The sequence below is a fragment of the Xyrauchen texanus genome, chromosome 17 (genome assembly GCF_025860055.1).
Source record: "Xyrauchen texanus isolate HMW12.3.18 chromosome 17, RBS_HiC_50CHRs, whole genome shotgun sequence".
In the NCBI taxonomy this organism is placed as follows: Eukaryota; Metazoa; Chordata; class Actinopteri; order Cypriniformes; family Catostomidae; genus Xyrauchen; species Xyrauchen texanus.
The window spans coordinates 28,603,186-28,609,185 of record NC_068292.1 but is presented as its reverse complement, the minus strand read 5'-3'; positions in this window follow the sequence as shown (position 1 = coordinate 28,609,185).

Genomic DNA, 6,000 nt, shown 5'->3' with positions numbered 1-6,000 from the left:
ACCCCCTCGAGGACCCGGAAGGCTCCCAGGCGCTCCTGAGACAACGCACCCAGAGTTAGCTCCGGAGGTGGTAAGACCGTTCCGTCCCCCGGTGGAGGGCCGGGAGGAGAATCCTTTGTTTTTTCATTTGCCGCACCCTTTAACGGGGGCTGCGGTACCCAAATTCTCAATGAAATGCTATTTCCTTTGTCTCTGGGGCATATGGCCCGCAAATGCCGTTCTCACGGCACTCTGCTTTCAGGCCTCAACAGTCCCGGCTCCATGGCCGCGGTGGCCCCGCCTTCAGCCCCACGACTGTTCCCCTGGCCGGCCGGTTCAGACGAGTCCAGAGGACGCCAGCATCAGACATCCTCCTCAGTCACGAAGCCGCCCCCTGCCGGGTGCGCGGAGCAAGGTAAGTACTTTGAGTTTATTCTCAGCACCAGAGCCTCGGGACGCCACGTTGCCTCCCGACGCCAAGTTACCTGTTCCGCACCGCTGCAAAGCCCCGCCGGGTACGTCCAAAAAACGTAGTTTAGAGGTGTGGCTTTCACTGCCCAACCCGTCACGCTGGCTGCACCGGACCATTCGACTCGGTTAGGCAATTCAGTTTGCCAGGTCTCCGCCCCCCTTCGTGGGCGTACACGGCCAACATGCCCATTCCCTGTGCGAAGAAATCGCCTCCCTTCTATTAAAGGATGCGATAGAGTCTGTCCCTCCAACTGAAATGAAGAAGGGTTTCTACAGTCCTTACTTTGTTGTACCCAAGAAAGGCGGCGGCTTACGACCGATCTTGGACCTGCGAGTTTTCAATCGGACCTTGTCCAAACTCCCATTCAAAATGCTTACCCAGAAACAAATTCTATCTGGCGTCCGGCATCTAGATTGGTTCGCAGCGGTAGACCTGAAGGACGCGTACTTCCACGTCTCAATTTGCCCTCGACATCGACCCTTCCTACAGTTCGCATTCGACGGTCAGGCGTATCAGTACAAGTCCTCCCCTTCGGCCTGTCTCTGTCCCCTCGCGTCTTCACGAAAGTCGCAGAGGCAGCTCTTGCCCCGAGTAGCCTGCATACGCATACTCAATTACCTCGACGACTGGCTCATACTGGCTCACTCTCGAGAGTTACTATGCGCACACAGAGACCAGCTGCTCAGGCACCTCAGCCGTTTGGGGCTTCAGGTCAACTGGGAAAAGAGCAAGCTCTCCCCGGTCCAGAGCATCTCTTTTCTCGGTCTGGAGTTAGACTCCGTCTCAATGACAGCACGTCTCTCCAATGAGCGTGCTCATTCAGTGCTGAAATGCCTCGCTTCCTTCAAGCCAGGTGCCGTGGTCCCGCTAAAACGTTTCCAACAGCTCCTGGGGCATATGGCATCCTCCACGGCGGCCGCGCCGCTGGGGTTGATGCATATGAGACCACTTCAGCACTGGCTCCGGACTCGAGTCCCGAGACGAGCATGGCGCCATGGCACACACAACGTAAAAGTTACCTCTGCCTGCCGCCAGACCTTCAAACCCTGGACAGACCTTTGCTTTCTAAGGGCTGGAGTACCCTTGCAGCAGGTGTCCCGACGCGTTCTGGTCACGACCGACGCCTCCAAATTGGGTTGGGGGCGCCGTGTGCAACGGGCGCGCAGCCGCAGGCCGGTGGAACCGAGGCCCGCTGCGCTGGCACATCAACTGCCTAGAGCTGCTGGCTGTTTTTCTGGCCCTGCAGAAGTTTCTTCCGTTAATTCGGCACAAACACGTCTTAGTCAGGACAGACAGCACCACGGTCGTAGCCTACATAAACCGCCAAGGCGGAGTACGCTCCCTCCATATGTCACAGCTCACCCGTCGTCTCCTCCTTTGGAGTCAGCAGCGACTGGAGTCACTGCGCGCCACTCACATCCCCGGCAAACTCAATGTGATGGCGGACGCGCTGTCAAGACAAAGCCTGCCCGGCGGAGAGTGGAGACTCCACCCCCAGTCGGTCCAGCTGATTTGGGACCGGTTCAGCAAGGCCCAGGTAGACCTGTTTGCCTCCCAAGAAACCTCCCACTGCCCGCTCTGGTATGCCCGGACAGAGGCTCCCCTCGGGGCAGATGCGCTGGCACACAGCTGGCCCACGGGGCTGCGCAAGTACACATTTCCCCCAGTGAGCCTTCTTGCACAGGTGCTATGCAAGGTCAGGGAGGACGAGGAGCAAGTCACTCTGGTAGCCCCCTACTGGCCTACCCGGACTTGGTTTTCGGACCTCACACTCCTCACGACAGCCCCTCCCTGGCGAATTCCCCTGAGGAAGGACCTTCTTTCTCAGGGACGGGGCACACTCTGGCACCCGCACCCAGACCTCTGGAACCTCCACGTCTGGCCCCTGGACGGGATGCGGAAGATCTAGCCGGTCTACCATCTGCCGTCGTAGATATAATCAATCAAGCCAGAGCCCCTCTACCAGGCATCTTTATGCCCTAAAGTGGCGTCTGTTCGCGGACTGGTGTTCTTCCCGAGCCGAAGACCCGCAGAAGTGCGCAGTTAGGTCAGTGCTCGTGTTTCTTCAGGAGAGGCTGGAGAGGAGGCTGTCCCCCTCCACCCTCAAGGTGTATGTCACCGCTATCGTGGCCCACCACAACACGGTAGACGGAAAGTCTCTTGGTAAGCACAACTTAATCGTCAGGCTCCTAAAAGGTGCCCGGAGGATAGCTCCCTCCCGGCCTAACCTGTTCCCCTCCTGGGATCTTTCGGTCATCCTTATGGGACTCCAGAGACCCCCCTTCGAGCCGCTTGACTCAGTTGGACTCAGGGCCCTCTCTCTCAAGACCGCCCTGCTGATCGCGCTCGCTTCCATCAAGAGGGTCGGGGACCTGCATGCGTTCTCTGTTAGCGACGCTTGCCTGGAGTTCGGTCCGGCAGACACGTTCGTGATCCTAAGACCGCGACCGGGCTATGTGCCCAAGGTTCCTACCACACCCTTCAGGGATCAGGTAGTGAACCTGCAAGTGCTGCCCCGGGGAGGAGGCAGATCCAGCCCTTTCACTGCTGTGTCCAGTACGTGCCTTACGTATCTACCTGGACCGCACACAGAGCACTAGACGCTCTGAGCAGCTCTTCGTCTGCTTTGGGGGACAGCAGAAAGGGAATGCTGTCTCCAAGCAGAGACTCGCCCACTGGGTTGTCGACGCCATTTCCCTGGCTTATCACACCCAGGCCGTGCCCCCCCTTTGCGGGTCCGAGCCCACTCCACCAGGAGTGTGCGTCCTCATGGGCACTGGCTAGGGGCACTGCCCTAGCAGACATTTGTAGAGCAGCGGGCTGGGCAACACCGAACACTTTCACGAGATTCTACAGTCTCCAAGTTGAGTCAGTATTGTCCCGTCTTCTCTCAGGTACCGAGCCCGTAGAACTCGGTGGCACGCCCACAATCTGACCGGGTGAATCGCTTGCATCTAGCGCCCTTCCCCCTAACCAGGGGAAACAGTTCATTCCCAGGAGATCTCAGGTTTGGGACACTGGTTGATTCCTCCCTAGCCCTCGTGGGTCGCAGTTCAGCGGAGGAACTCGCCGACCCAAGCCACTGCGGGTACCGCAAGCTACCCTGCACTGGTGTAGGTGCTCCACAGGTAAGGCCTCCTTCGGACTCCCCCTGTGTGTAACGCCACGGTTCTGTCTCCTCTGGCGAGTGCACTCCTGTACTTCCCTTAGGCAGTCACGGTTGCCTCGGTTGCCGTGCTGTATGTTCCCCCCTCTATAGGCTGGATCCACCACCGCACCGACTTTTCCACATAAGCCCTAAGTCAGACCTCTGATGGTTTTGCCACTTAAACTTGCCTCCCCTCTCGGGTAGGCGTGGCCTCCGCAGGGTCTTCTCCGCCCTGAATAAGGGCTAAGACCCTGGCCTAAGTTGCTCTATGCGAGAAACATAGAGAGAAAAGAGGCCCGGCCAGGCTTGGCCCGTTCCCAGGTTGGCGGCCAGCACCTTGTTCCCCCCTCCAGGGTAACGATAAGGAATCCTTATGGCTTAAATGGGGCACTGGGGAAGGGTACGTGCAGCCTGATACAGTTGGTCATCCTGCACGTAAGAATACCTGCTCGCTCCTGTATCAGCAGTTCACGTACACGGCTCAGCGCGTGGCGCTTTTATAAGTGGACCTCTAGTGTCGCTTCTCTGACACAACGTGGAGAGAGCGACAGAAGTGGAACGTCTAGGTTACGTATGTAACCTCCGTTCCCTGAGGGAGGGAACGAGACGTTGTGTCTCCCCTGCCACGTCGCTGAGCCGAGCCACTGTTGTGGCCGGACCATTTCCGGCTCCTCAGAAAAATCCTGAATGAACTCCCGTATTTGCGCCGCTTAAATACCCGTATGTCCGGGGGCGGGACATGCAAATACTGGTTGCCAACTCTCATTGGCCTTTTTTCATAGTTCAGAGGTGAATATCGGCGCTCAAGAGAGACCCCTAGTGTCGCTTCTCTGACACAACGTCTCGTTCCCTCCATCAGGGAACGGAGGTTACATACGTAACCTAGACGTTCTTTTAATTCATGATCAAAAGCCAGAATTCCAATTTCAACACACACAGCGAGATATACTGGAGAGACAATGCAATGCTGAAGTATCCTACACTTAAAATTCAGGAAAATAATAAAATAAAATTGGTGATAGGTAGTCCCTGTAGTGTGCTGAACCCATTCAGATTGTTTGGCTCAAGGAAATTCACAGGAATGGATTGTCACAAGTTTGTCATGCCACAACAGGGATAGTATGGAACAGAACGACTATCCATTCCAAGCAGCTGTGGAATGTAAATGCAGACATAGTAGAAATAATCACTCATCATTAATGAAGAGCGATAATAAAGTCAAATACAAGCCCAACAAATAAATAAGACACTGCAAATATCATGGTAAAAAGGCCCTTACAGTTGAGAATGAAAATATGTTGACGTATCTCTGACATTTTTTGAATGAAAACAATATTACTGTTATAAAGTGTGCAAGCTTGAGCATTAAAAATAATCTGATGCATAAACAAATGTGCAGTAAGCATATTATGAGCCAATAATATAGACTCAAACTAATACATTATATATTAGTTAGTAGATTCTTTCACTTTCTTCTTAATTTCTCAATATTTCTACATCTTCCCATAGTCATGCATGTTGTTATACAAACATGCACAGATGCATTTCATCAAATATTAGTTATATGTTTTGTAAAATGTAAAAGCCTATAAAATGCATGTTAATAAACAGTCCTTTTGAATCCAACAAATAAATTTATAGAATCACTATTGGATTTTTTTTCTCTTCCATATTTGAAATAAAATGACTCCCTTTTTCTTGTACATAATGCATATTGTGTTTACTAATGTAATTACCCACATGAGGTGCTCTCCATTAACCTTTGTGAAATCCAATCTTATTGTTTCAGTCTAGCCCAGTACATTCCTAACCTTACATGTATCTCTATGTTTGAAGAGTTTTGGAGGGTGGGGTTTTGCGTTTTCCCCCTCCACTTTCTTACCATTAGTTTAGGTTGTTCAGTTTGTCTATTGCAATGTATTTAATTGTTATTTACTTTTTGCAGGGACAATTTATGTGTAACAAATTGTCTACCTCCCATCACCACCAAATCTATATCACTATCTGTATCTGACATTCTGTTCATTACTTGCAGCCTTGCTAAAATAAATAAGACAATTTAATAAGAAAAAATAACTCATCTCATTAACAAGATCTGAAATCATTTCAGCAGTAGTGTTTAGTCAGCATGTACGGCACATGCTCAATTGAGTTAATCTCATATTTTCTCATTCTGCAAATCCCAGCGCTGCATTATGAAAACATGTACATGCACATTTATTAGTTTAATTCAGGGTGAGCAAACAACAAACAACAACATAATAAATAAAGTTGAGTTGTACTCATGTCATGTAACATGAGAGAGACTATGTGGGAACCATGTGGTTTAAACTCAGAGAACAGAAGATGACAGAAAATCGCCATCTGGGCCTAACAAAGAACTGTAATAAATGGCCCGGGA